This window comes from Emys orbicularis, chromosome 19 (assembly GCF_028017835.1).
Source record: "Emys orbicularis isolate rEmyOrb1 chromosome 19, rEmyOrb1.hap1, whole genome shotgun sequence".
Lineage (NCBI taxonomy): Eukaryota > Metazoa > Chordata > Testudines > Emydidae > Emys > Emys orbicularis.
In genome coordinates this window covers 9,491,936-9,506,200 of record NC_088701.1, presented here as the reverse complement: position 1 = coordinate 9,506,200, position 14,265 = coordinate 9,491,936, and the positions used below count along the sequence as shown (strand labels likewise).

General features: G+C 44.1%; 1 pseudogene; it reads right to left on the bottom strand.

The window, feature by feature from the left end:
* The window catches only part of LOC135892053 (bromodomain-containing protein 4-like), a 146,521-nt pseudogene that overhangs the window by 100,296 nt on the left and 31,960 nt on the right, over positions 1–14,265 (bottom strand).

The window sequence follows — 14,265 nt, the reverse complement described above, 5'->3', positions numbered from 1 at the left end:
AGGCTTTGGATTCTTTGACCATGGGATGGTGTTCCAAGAAAAAGGATTGCTAGGCAGAGACGGGCTCCACCTAACTAAGAGAGGGAACAGCATCTTCGCAAGCAGGCTGGCTAACCTAGTGAGGAGGGCTTTAAACTAGGTTCACCGGGGGAAGGAGACCAAAGCCCTGAAGTAAGTGGGGAAATGGGATACCGGGAGGAAGCACGAGCAGGAGAGTGCAAGAGGGGAGGACTCCTGCCTCAAACTGAGAAAGCAGGACGATCAGCGAGTTATCATAAGTGCCTATACACAAATGCAAGAAACCTGGGAAACAAGCAGGGAGAACTGGAAGTCCTGGCACAGTCAAGGAACTATGATGTGATTGGAATAACAGAGACTTGGTGGGATAACTCACATGACTGGAGTACTGTCATGGATGGATATAAACTGTTCAGGAAGGACAGGCAGGGCAGAAAAGGTGGGGGAGTTGCATTGTATGTAAGAGAGCAGTATGACTGCTCAGAGCTCCGGTATGAAACTGCAGAAAAACCGGAGAGTCTCTGGATTAAGTTTAGAAGTGTGAGCAACAAGGGTGATGTCGTGAAGGTAATCTGCTATAGACCACCAGACCAGGGGGATGAGGTGGACGAGGCTTTCTTCCGGCAACTAACAGAAGTTACTAGATCACAGGCCCTGGTTCTCATGGGGGACTTCAATCACCCTGATATCTGCTGGGAGAGCAATACAGTGATGCACAGACAATCCAGGAAGTTTTTGGAAAGTGTAGGAGACAATTTCCTGGTGCAAGTGCTGGAGGAACCAACTAGGGGCAGAGCTCTTCTTGACCTGCTTCTCACAAACAGGGAAGAATTTGTAGGGGAAGCAAAGTGGATGGGAACCTGGGAGGCAGTGACCATGAGATGGTCGAGTTCAGGATCCTGACAGAAGGAAGAAAGAAGAACAGCAGAATAAGGACCCTGGACTTCAGAAAAGCAGACTTTGACTCCCTCAGGGAACTGATGGGCAGGATCCCCTGGGAGAACAACATGAGGGGGAAAGGAGTCCTGGGGAGCTGACTGTATTTTAAAGAATCCTTATTGAGGTTGCAGGAACAAACCATCCCGATGTATAGAAAGAATAGCAAATATGGCAGGCGACCAGCTTGGCTTAACAGTGAAATCCTTGCTGATCTTAAACACAAAAAAGAAGCTTACAAGAAGTGGAAGATTGGACAAATGACCAGGGAGGAGTATAAAAATATCGCTAAGGCATGCAAGAGTGAAATCAGGAAGGCCAAATCACACTTGGAGTTGCAGCTAGCAAGGTATGTTAAGAATAACAAGAAGGGTTTCTACAGGTATGTTAGCAACAAGAAGGTGGTCAAGGAAAGTGTGGGCCCCTTACTGAATGGGGGAGGCAATCTAGTGACAGAGTATGTGGAAAAAGCTAATGTACTCTATGCTTTTTTTGCCTCGGTCTTCACGAAAAAGGTCAGCTCCCAGACTACTGCACTGAGCAGCACACTATGGGGAGGAGGTGACCAGCCCTCTGTGGAGAAAGAAGTGGTTCAGGACTATTTAGAAAAGCTGGATGAGCACAAGTCCATGGGGCCGGATACACTGCTAAAGGAATTGGCGGATGTGATTGCAGAGCCACTGGCCATTATCTTTGAAAACTCATGGCGATCGGAGGAGGTCCCGGATGATTGGAAGAAGGCTAATGTAGTGCCCATCTTTTAAAAAGGGGAGGAGGAGGATCCGGGGAACTACAGGCCGGTCAGCCTCACCTCAGTCCATGGAAAAATCAAGGAGCAGGTCCTCAAAGCATCAATTCTGAAGCACTTAGAGGAGAGGAAAGTGATCAGGAACAGTCAGCATGGATTCACCAAGGGCAAGTCATGCCTAACTAACCTAATTGCCTTCTATGATGAGATAACTGGCTCTGTGGATGAGGGGAAAGCAGTGGACGTGTTATTCCTTGACTTTAGCAAAGTTTTTGACACTGTCTCCCACAGTATTCTTGCCAGCAAGTTAAAGAAGTATGGGCTGGATGAATGGACTATAAGGTGGATAGAAAGCTGGCTAAATCGTCGGGCTCAACGAATAGTGATCAATGGCTCCAGGTGTAGTTGGCAGCCAGTATCAAGTGGAGTGCCCCAAGGGTCGGTCCTGGGGCCGGTTTTGTTCAATATCTTCATTAATGATCTGGAGGATGGCGTGGATTGCACCCTCAGCAAGTCTGTAGATGACACTAAACTGGGAGGACTGGTAGATATGCTGGAAGGTAGGGATAGGATACAGAGGGAGCGAGACAAATCAGAGGACTGGGCCAAAAGAAATTTGATGAGGTTCAACAAGGACAAGTGTAGAGTCCTGCACTTAGGACCGAAGAATCCCATGCACTGCTCCAGACTAGGGACAGAGTGGCTAGGCAGCAGTTCTGCAGAAAAGGATCTAGGGGTTACAGTAAACGAAAACCTGGATATGAGTCAACAGTGTGCCCTTGTTGCCAAGAAAAATTGGAAAGAGTCCAGCGGAGGGCAACAAAAATGATTAGGGGGCTGAAGCATATGACTTATGAGGAGAGGCTGAGGGAACTGCGATTGTTTAGTCTGCAGAAGAGAAGAATGAGGGGGGATTTGATAGCTGCTTTCAACTACCTGAAAGGGGGTTCCAAAGAGGATGGACTAGACTGTTCTCAGTGGTACCAGATGACAGAACAAGGAGTAATGGTCTCAAGTTGCAGAGGGGATATTAGGAAAACTTTTTCACTAGGAGGGCAGTGAAGCACTGGAATGGGTTACTAGGGACGTGGTGGAATCTCCTTCCTTAGATGTTTTTAAGTTCAGGCTTGACAGCCCTGGCTGGGATGATTTAGTTGGGGATTGGTCCTGCTTTGAACAGGGAGTTGGACTACATGACCTCCTGAGGTCCCTTCCAACCCTGATATTTTATGAATATGCTGATAATATTACTAGATGAGTTTGGTATGGATGGGGCTAAGTTAGGAACATCCTTAAAGATGAAGACAAGAAACCTGTATGTGATGCACAGGTGAAGGTGGTGTCAACGTGAGGAATCAACAAGAGCTGATATCGTCAGAGCAACAAGCCAAGATGATCATTTTAGCAGCAGCTCCTCATGGAAGCAGGCAGCAGCAGTTAAGGGCAGAAGAGGGGAGACTGCAGTTGTCAAGACATGAATGATGAGGGCTTGGGTGAAAGTTTTGGCTGTGTGGACAGAGGTCATATTTTAAAGATGTGCAAGAAAACAGCAATATTTAAAAAAAGAACTGAATTCATGGGTGGAGGATATAATAGGCCAGGGAAGCTCTGCATGCCAGCCCGGGCTGCCGGACTCCTGGTTGCAGGGTTTGGCAGCGAAGTTTTTGCTTTATTATGCCCCATGCAGGTTCCAGGGCGCCTGAGGAGGCACATACCACCTCCTCAGCTGCTCTGGAACTTGCATGGGGCATATCAGACACTTTTCCCCTGGGCGGGTTGGGTCCGGGGAGGGGGAAGCACGGCACAGCTTCGGCCAACCCAAGGCTTTGGGGGGCGGGGGAGAGAAGAGGGTCTCCACCCACCACCCAAGGCTTGGGGGGGGGGCCCTCCACCCACCACCCATGACTGAATGTGTGGGTCCAGTGACAGGGCAGAGTCAAAAGCTTACACCCAGGTTATGGGCCTGAGTGCCTGGGAGGAAGAGGGACTGTGGAGGGCTTGAAAGGAAAGATCAAGAACTGAGTTTTGGCCATGTTAAGGTTAAGATGATGACTGGACTTCCATGAAGAGATGTCAGAAAAACAGGTTGAGATACTAGACTGGATAAAAAGAGATAATATATCAGTGGAGAGGTAAGATTGTGAGTCATGAGCATAAAGATCATCACTAAAACCATGTTTGCAGATAGAATGCCTAGAGTGTTGAGGGAGAAAAAGAGAAAGCCCTAGGAGGAAGCCTTGAGGGACACAACAGCAGAAGAAAATATGAACGAGCAGTCTGAGGAAAAAAGAACCATGAGAAGACAGAATCATGAAAAGCCAACAAAGGGGAAAATTTCAAGACGTAAGGAGTGGTTGATGGTGTCTAAAGCTGCCGAGAGGTCAAGGAGGATAAAGAAAGAGTACAGAAACTGAGTTTTGGCCATGGAAAGGTCATTAGAGACTTTACTGTGCAATTTCAGTGAAGTGTAGAGGGCAGAAGCCAGTTTGGAGGGTTAACAACAGAACTGGAAGAAAAACTCCAAACAGCAGTTGCAGATAGAATGTTTAATGAGTTTGGAGATGAAGGTGAGAAGAGAGATTGGACCATGGTCTGAGGGGGAAGATAGGGAGGCCTAAACATGCTTGCATTGTAAGGGAAAAGGAATGTGATGAAAGAGAGGATGATAAGAGTGAGAAAAGGGTGAGAGCAGATGTAAGGGAGGTTAGAAGACAAGAGCGGATGGGGCACTTGGGCAGGAAGAGGAGAGGAGGCAGGAAGTCTTGGTGCCAATGATGGGGGAGGAGGAGGAGGAGTGTGTACTAAGGGCAAGAGGAGGAAGGGAAGTGTAGTGTAGTGGGAGGATCACACTAGATCTTTGAACAAATGAACAAAATCCTGTGGGGGTCACACAGCTTCTTCGCTGCCTATGGAACCTACAAGTTAATAACTCACTCTAAGGAAGCGTGTCTTAACACTTAGTCCCAGATCCCGTTCACAGCTCCTTGTTCTTAAGACTATTACCTTCTCCAACAGTTTGGTGGCCTCCATCTTCTCTCTACCTCATAGTTTCACAACTCAGCCATGTCCCCTATTTCAGTTTTAGAAGCATAAATCAATTCTTTTCCCGACCTATCCTCAATTATAAACACCCCACTCCCTGCCACCCTAGAGATCTTTTCTGCTCTCTGTATCTTTTTCAATTCCTTGATAGCCCCCCTGTAAAATGGTATGCAGAACAGTGCACACTGTGCAAGGGGAATCGCATAGCACTATAGTAAGAACACAACTGGGCCCAAAGGATTCATTGCAGCATTCCACTTCTCACCTCCTTCCTACCACCAAGCATGTAGCCTCACCCCCCAGCAGTCTCCGGCCTCTTAACCATAGATATTTAAATGCCAATATCCACTATTAACTCATCTGAGAGAATATCAGGAAGATAGGTCTGTCTTGTCTTTTCATTGCATAAAGGCAAGAGGGGCCTAAACGGCTATCAAATTATTAGTATCCACAGTTCTCAAGAAACTAACTGTTAATCTGGATTCAGTTACATTTAAGGATTGTTATAAGTAGTAACATCTGAACCAACCACATGCAGTTCTGAAGTGGTGCAATGATTACAGTACATTCGTTTGGCAGGCCCAAATTCATAGTCATATACCTTATTGTAGATGTAACAATTTGTAAACATTGTATTAAAGTCCTGGATACATTCTTGAGCATTCCAGTAGTAGTTATTCTCCAAACGTTTCCTTATTGTTCCCATGTCCATAGGAGTTTTAATAATCTTATAATAATCCTGTGGAAATCAGAGAGAGAAATATCAGTTTAGAACCTGGAAAAATCCAACAATGCTGGTACATAAAGTGCATATTTACAGGTACTATTATAGGATAAATGCAAAGCTTTGATAAGCTTTTTCATGCCTCTTACTTCTAATCACTGAACTTTACTGATTACTCTAACCCAGGGATGCTCAACCTATGACCCACGGGCCATAAACAGCCCACTAGATTTCATAAGGCCCGTGGCCTGCTTCAACACAATATACTAACGGCTGATTCATTAGAGTTTTGTCGTCATATTTACATCATTTTCATTTAAACAAGGATGTAAAATCTGTTTGGCCCACACAAGGTTGTGTGTAGGTTTATGTGGCCCTCCTGTGTTATAAGGTTAGGCACCACTGCTCTAACCAAACCCGTGGGGAGCTTTCAAATGAAAACTATACTCAGAACTCCTATCTATCACAAAGAGTTCTTGCCTCAGCCACCATCAATCACTTTACAGTAACTTAGGCCGGGTCAACACTACAAAGTTAGGCTGATGTAAATCATCTTGGGTTGATCTATTTGTGCATAAAATGGTATTTGGCGAACGTAAGCGCCCCATTGCGGTGATGCAGTAAAACCACCTCCCTAAATTGCACTGAGCCATGGTCGATCTACTGAGGTTGACAGTGAGTGTAGATGCTGCATGACATATGTCATAGACTTTAAGGTCAGAGGGGATGGTCATGATCATCTAGTCTGACCTCCTGCACATTGCAGGCCACACTACCTTACCCATCCACTCCTGAAATAAACCCCATAACTCTGGCTGAGTTACTGAAGTTCTCAAATCATGGTTTTAAGACTTCAAGTTACAGAGAATTCGCCATTTACACTAGTTTAAACCCGTAAGTGACCCGTGCAGCAGAGGAAGGCGAAAACTCCCGGGGTCTCTGCCTGGGGAAAAATTCCTTCCTGACCCCAAATATGAGCATGATCATCCAGGAAGATACCTGGGAAAGAATTCTCTGTAGAAGCTCAGAGCCCTCCTCATCTAATGTCCCATCTCCAGCTGCTGGGGATTTTTGCTTCTGGCAGTCGCAGATGGGCCACATGCCATTGGAGGCAGTCCCATCATCCCATCCCCTCCGTAAACTTATCAAGCTCAGTCTTGAAGTCAGTTAGGTTTTTGCCCCCACTGCTTCCCTTGGAAGGCTTTTCCAGAATTTCACTCCTCTATGGTTAGGGTTAGAAACCTTCGCCTAATTTCAAGCTTAAACTTGCTGATGGCCAGTTTACATCCATTCGTTTTTGTGTCCACATTGGTGCTAAAGTAACTCCTCTCCCCTCGGGTATTTATCCCTCTGACGTATTTATAGAGAGCAATCATATCTCCCCTCAGCCTTCTTTTGCTTAGGCTAAACAAGGCAAGCTCTTTGAGTCTCCTCTCATAGGTAGGTTTTCGATCCTCCAGCAGTTGTCACACAATGCCCAACAGTGACTGCTCTTGGTCACATTTGTGAACTCCACTGCCCAAGCATCAAGATCGGAAGATACTCCCTTACCTGTTAAAATCTCCACATATTTTTTAAAATGCCAGAGATCCTAGAAATCCGTTTGCCACCGAAAAACGTGGAATTTGCATTTTTACGGAGAATCTTTAGTTTTCACATTTCTAAAAACATATACTATGGAACTCCGATTATCCAATCTAATTGGGATTGGGGCCAGAGTAACGGAATTTTTGATTATCCAATCAGCAGAATAGGCGGGGCTCGGGTTGCCAGCCCCAGGCGGCGGGGCTTGGTCTGTCAGCCCAAAAATTGTAAATATATCAGTAAAACATTGTGTTCAACTGATACCTATATATATTATGGCTAGGGAAACTAAAGTTCAGCATTTCATTTTAATTACAGAAAAACTACAGGGCTTTGGAGCTGTGCTCCGGTTCCGCTCCAGCTCCAGGCAAAAACCTGCAGCTCCACTGCTCCGGAGCTGCTCTGGGCTCCGCTCCAAAGCCCTGGATTTTTATGTTTTTATCATCGGATAATTTTGAGTTATCACAGAAAACTAGGATTCCTGCTGATAGTGCACCTCAGTAAGCACATCTAGAAGCTCTCCTTTGTTGTGTGCAACTGCCCAACCAACCATGCCGGCTCTGTATACTAGACACTTTCCTGCTTGGAGTAGACAGGAAGTATTGGATCTACTGGGCCTGAGGGGAGAAGAGGCTGTACAGGCACAGCTGTGGACCAGCCACAGAAATGTGGACAGCTACGAAATGATTGCACAGGTGATGCAGATGAAGGAGTACAACAGGGATCAGCAGCAGTGACATGTGAAACTGAAGGTATCGTGGAAGGCATACCACAAGGCCAGACCAGTTGCCTTTACACCAAGCTGCATGACATACTTGGCAGAGACCCCACCAGCCACCTGGATACCTCTGAGGAGCCCAAGGCAGAGAACCCTGCCTTAAACAGCAAGGAGGAGAAGTACTGGGGGGAGAGGGGTCCAGCTATGCCACAAACCAGGACCAGTTTGAGACTCTACCTCAGTTTAGCCAGTGTCACCAGCTGAGCATGAATGAGCCCAATCCAGGGTATGGAACTTCAGGTAAGCGTGTGCATACATTTTCCCTTACAATATGTAAATGTAAAGATGATGCCTGGACCAACCCCGAGACAGCAGGAGAAAGGTATTGACTTTCCATTGTTTTACTCGTTCAAGAGGAGGTAGTGGTACAACCAACAGAGGGAGAGTTATTTGCTTTTCGTTCCCAGGCAGAGTTAGGCGCAGGGTAGGAGCCCATGCAGGAGCAGTTTATGTCCATAAGGACATATCTTTTGTATCCTCCTGAGAGGCCTCATGATGGTACTCTGCAATCCTCTCCTAAAAAGATTTAGGGATGATAGCTTTATTTCTTCCTATCATGGCACTCCATGACGGCTGAAACAGTGCCTTCTGAAGTCAACGAGCTAGCGGCATATGGGCTTGGGCAGTTTTGGGATGCCAGCAGCAGCTGTGCTCTCTGGGCCCGTTTTATCCTAAGGTTGACTGTGCGCTGTGTGAAGAAGTACTTATTTTTGTTTGTTTTAAACCTCCTGCCTGTTAATTTCATTGGGTGCCCCCTGGCTCTTGTGTTAAGTAAAGGAATAAACAACACTTCCATATTCCCTTTCTCCACACTATTCATGATTTTATAAACTTCTCTCATATCCCCCCTTAGTAATCTCTTTTCCAAGCTGAAAAGTCTCAGTCTTTTTAATCTCTCCTCACATGGAAGCTCTTCCATAACCTTAATCATTTTTGTTGTCCTTTTCTGTACCTTTTCCAATACTAAGCATCTTTTTTGAGATGGGGCAACCAACTCACATGCAGTATTCAAGGTGTGGATGCACCATGGATTTATATAGTGACATAATGATATTTTCTGTCTTATCTATCGCTTTCTTAATGGTTCCTAACATTGTTAGCTTTGACTGCGGATGCATATTGAGCGGCATTTTCAGAGAACTCTACACGACTCCAAGATCTCTTTCCAGAGCGGTAACAGCTAATTTAGAACCTATCATTTTGTGTGTATAGTTGGGATTGTGTTTTCCAATGTGCATTATTTTGCAATTTATCAACCATTTTCTTGCCTAGTCACCCAGTTTTCTGAGATCCCCTTCTAACTCTTCACAGTCTGTTTTGCACTTAACTATCTTGAGTAATTTTGTATTGTCTGCAAATTTTGCCAACTCACTGTTCACCCGTTTTTCCAGAACATTTATGAATATGATGAACAGCACTGTTCTCAGTACCGTTTCCTGGAGGATACCACTATTTACCTCTCTCCATTCTGAAAAGTGACCATTTATTCCTACCCTTTGTTTCCTGACTTTTAACCAGTCCTTGATCCATGAAAGGACCTTTCCTCTTATCCCATGACGGCTTACTTTGCTCAGGGACCATGTCAAAGGCTTTCTGAAAGTCTAAGTACACTATATCCACTGGATTATCCTTGTCACCTGCTTGTCTCCTCCCTCAAAGAATCTAATAGGTTGGTGAGGCATGATTTCCCTTTACAAAAGCAGTGTTGACTCTTCCCCAACAAATTGTGTTCATCTATACGTCTGATAATTCTGTTTTTTGCTATAGTTTCATTCAATTTGCCTGCTACTGAAAGTTAGGCTTATTGGCCTATAATTGCTAGGATCACCTCTGGAGCTTTTTTTAAAAATTGGTGTCACAATTTATCCTCCAGGCATCTGGTACAGAAGCTGATCTAAATGATAGGGTAGTTTTGCAATTTCATATTTGAATTCCTTCAGAACTCTTGGGTGAATACCATCTGGTCCTGGTGACTTATTAGTTTCATTTATCAATTTGTTCAAAAATCTCCTCTACTGACAACTCTATCTGTGACAGTTCCTCAGATCTGTCACCTAAGAAGAGTGGCTCAGTTATGAGAAACTCCCTCACATCCTCTGCAAAGACTGATGCAAAGTTTTGTTTAGTTTCTCCACAATGGCCTAATCTTTTTTGAATGCCCCGTTAGCATGTTGATCGTCCGGCAAACCCACTGATTGTTTGGCAAGCTTCCTGCTTCTAATGGATGTACTTAAAAAAAAATTGCTGTTTGTTTTTAAGACTTTGGTTAGTTGGTCTTCAAATTCTTTTTTGGCCTGCCTATTATATTTTTACACTTGACTTCCCACAATTTATGCTCCTTTCCATTTTCCTCAGTAAGACTTAACTTTCACTTTTTAAAGGATGCCTTTTTGCCTCTCACCGCTTCTTTTACTTTGTTGTTTAGCCATGGTGGCACTTTTTTGGTCCTTTTACAATGTTTTTAATTTGGGGTATACATTTAATGTGAGCCATTATTATGGTGATTAAAAAAAAATTCCATGCAGCTTGCAGGCATTTCACTTTTGACTGTGCCTTTTAATTTCCATTTAACTAGCTTCCTAATTTATGTATAGTTCACCTTCCTGAAGTTAAATGCTACTATGGTGGGGCTTCTTTGCTGTCCTCTTCCCCCCCCCCCCCCCGGGATGGTAAATTTAATTATATTATGGTTGCAATTACCAAGCGATTCAGCTATATTCACCTCTTGGAACAGATCCTGTGCTCTGCTTAGGACTAAATCAAGAACTGCCTTTCCCCTTGTGGGTTCTAGGACTAGCTGTTCCAAGGAGGAGTTATTGAATGGTGTCTAGAAACTTTATCTTCGCATACCATCCTTAGGTGACATGGATCCATTAATATGGGGATAGTTGAAATCCTGCATTATTATTGAGATTTCTATTTTTTACAGCCTCTCTAATCTCCCTGAGCATTTCACAATCACCATCTTGGTCAGGTGGTCGGTAATATATTTCTACTGCTATATTCACAGGGCGCTCTCTCCAGAAGAGCTCTCAATGGCTTCCCCAACCATTCTGTGGTCTTTTAGTATAGGCAGATGGCATATTTTACAACCCTTTGTCCCTCCCTGCCTGTGAAGAGGTTATGTGAGCCACAGGACTCTGGCAGACAGTTAAGGAGTGACCATGGAGGCACAAGAGGCTTCAAAATGTCTGTAAGCCAATTAAGTATGTTTACATTTAAAAATCTTCCCTTATAAAATTACTGAATATTACTGAACAGCACTGGAGGCCACAACAAACCTAGCTGCAGGCAGCCTGTAGGCTGTATGAGTACCAAGGCACTCCACTAAGGCCATGAGTATTTTAGCTTCCATCAAGGTCTATGCTAACTAATACAAAATAGCACAGATGAAGCAATTGACTACACAGAACACAGAACAGTATTCTGAGTGGCAGGGAAGAGTGAAGTCCAAGGTGGCAAATACCTTGGCTCATCTTCTTAATGATTCCTGCTGCTTTACAGCCAGAGAGATGAATTAACTAGTCTGGACTGGGGGACAGGAGGGAATAGTATCCTAACATATTAAACAACTCAAAATATTTATTCCTAATGCATTTTCTGTCTATAAACCAGAAGGGATATTATTCCTAATTATAAATACCCTCCCCTCCACAAAATGCGAAGACTGGCTGGATCATTGAGAGTATACCCCTCCCGGTGTCCATCTCCAAAAACCACTGATTCGGTGATTTCAGTAGGAGGGAGAAAATACCCATGATACAAAGGACTTCATATTCTTCATAGACATTGTGGCATTACGCCCCATATACTTCATAGAGATATTGTTATATAGGATATGATTATGGCATACCTATAATGTATTTTATACAAGGTAAGACATGTGAGAGATCATTGGAAAGGTTATGATTCAGTGAATAGGATTATCCTATTTGTATGCATGTATCATTTTGGTATCTAAAGTTAGGAATACTGTCTATGCATCAATTACAAATGTGTTTACACCTGGGGAATGCCCACTAGGCAGAATGCAATCAGTTTAGATGTCTCACTGGGAAGAACAATAGGTCTTAGAAAATGCTGATCACCCACCGAGAAGCCTTCCAGGGGACGATGCAAACAGACTCTGGGTTATGGCTGCAGGGACCTGTGACCAAGTCACCTGGTACTGAACTCCATAATAATACTAGTGTTTTTCCACTGACCGGGTTTGAGGATCAAACTGGTAGACAAAGGATTCCTGCCATATGCAAAAGCTATTTAAGGCAGGGGAGTGACATCATTGTGCTTCGTTCTTCTTTGACTCCCTGTCCAAGGAAGAGGACTACTGGAAACACCTGAGAACAAGACTGGACTAGGGGAAAAGGGCTGAGCCCAGGCTAGAGAGTGTCTGGCCAGTGAAAGGAATATCTGGAGTTTTAAGCTGCAAGCAAGTGCAACTTACCTTCAAGAATCTCGGCAATCTGCCTAAAACAACATTTTGGGTGAGAATTTGCTATTTATAACCAGTTTCTTTGGTTTATCAAGCTTAGATTGTGTGTTTGTTTTATTTGCTAGGTAATCTGCTTTGAACGGTTTGCTAGCCCTTATAATCACTTAAAATCTATCTTTTGTAGTTAATAAACTTGTTTTGTCTAAAACCAGTGTGTGGGGAAATCATAATTTGGGGCAAAAAGCTGTGTATATCCCTCTCCACATTGAGCGAGGGGGCGAATTTCATGAGCTTACACTGTACAGTTCTCTGTGCCGCGCAAGACGGTACAATTGTGTGGTTGAGGGGGGTGTGCACTTGAGTACTGAGCAATTCCTTAGCTGTGCCTTCCCATACACAGTTGATCTCAGCATCTGTGTGTACAGCTGAAGCTGGGTGTGTCCCTACCTGTATGTGTGCTGGTCAAGTGCAGTCTGAAGCCCAAGGGAGGGCTTGGCTGGCTTGCCTTACCAATACAGTGTAAATGGAGCCCAGGCTGGAGGGTCAGGTGGACTCAGTGGTACCCCAGTTCCAGGCAGCACCCCAAAGTGGGGGGAACCTGTCACAGACATGTAATGTGTAATCTGAGAAGAAGCAGCAGCAGATTTCTCAATCTGTACTTACAGGGAGGTTTAGCTTGACAGCGTCCACAGGATGATGGAAAGGCCACGCAAACTGGTGTTTCCATAGTGTCTTGAGCACCACTTTGAGTAGATACTGCAGTTGGTTGGTCTGTCGTTTGGGCTTGTTAGGGTTGGAGGTCTCTGGTGGAGGGGGGTTAGTGCCTACAATATTGCCTTGTTGGGGTTGGGTCTGTGCCTGTGTTGTAGACATTTGTGTAGTTTCTAGTCCATCCCCCATTACTGGTAAATTTCTCAAGCTTGTCCCAGGGCCGCTCTCCACAGACATGCTATTGATCCCATCGCATTCCTCACCAGGCACTCTGTAAGACAAATGCAACAGAATTAACTGCAGGTCAGTTAAAACTGACAGTTTTCATTAGTAACTACATATTGCTTAAGTACAAACCAGGAAATCACTGCATACTTCAAATTTACTGAGAATACTGGATATACTTCCAACAGCCTGCAACCTTCGCAGGATAGTTCAGTAAAAGCCTTCTGTTGTTCAGTAGCATGTATTAGCCAAATGATTGGACATATTCCTAGATCCCAAGGCTGAAAAGGATATCCCGGGTAAGTCAGTTGACTCTAGTTCCCCTCTTTTCGCACCTAGCCATTTTCTTCTGTCTCCTTACAGGATATATCTTATTTTTGTATTTGCCCATGTTAGAGTAAGTTTTTTCAACAAGGAGCCCAGAAAGGAATAGAATACCTCAATAGGAGTAGTCTTATTAATGCTGTGTAGGGAAGAATCGCCTCCTCCCTGGTATCACAAATGAGAACCAAATTAGCATGGCATTGTTAGCTGCGACAGTTAACGTTTCATTGCCTTTGCCACTTAAAGCCTTTCATTTTCTATGAAGAGCAAGAACCTTAATTATCAGATTTAAGCCCCTCACTATAAGAGTTCTTCTAATTTCTGAGACGAGGCTGTGTTGGGTCAGGGTTAGCTAACACATTACTTAACCGCAACCAACCACAATGTTTACTGCAACCAACCACAATGTTTACTGAAGTGTAGATGCTGATTAACACCTTTATATCTCAACAAGTTATACTGAAAATGTCATGGTTAGGTAGGAAGTAGCTAACATGTCAGCTAACCCAAATAGAACTCAAACTTTTCCTAATTTAGGCAAACCATATGAGACTCATAGCTAACAATTTCTAGGAAGTGTTTCAATCATATTATTCAGCAGTGACTAATCATTGGAATCTGCTTCGGTGTGTCTTCTTTGCTAATTCTTATAGTTTAACATTGAGAAACACTGATAGTTCAAACTTGAGACGAGACGTACAGAAATATTTATTAGAGCAGATATTGATATCAGACTACTTTTA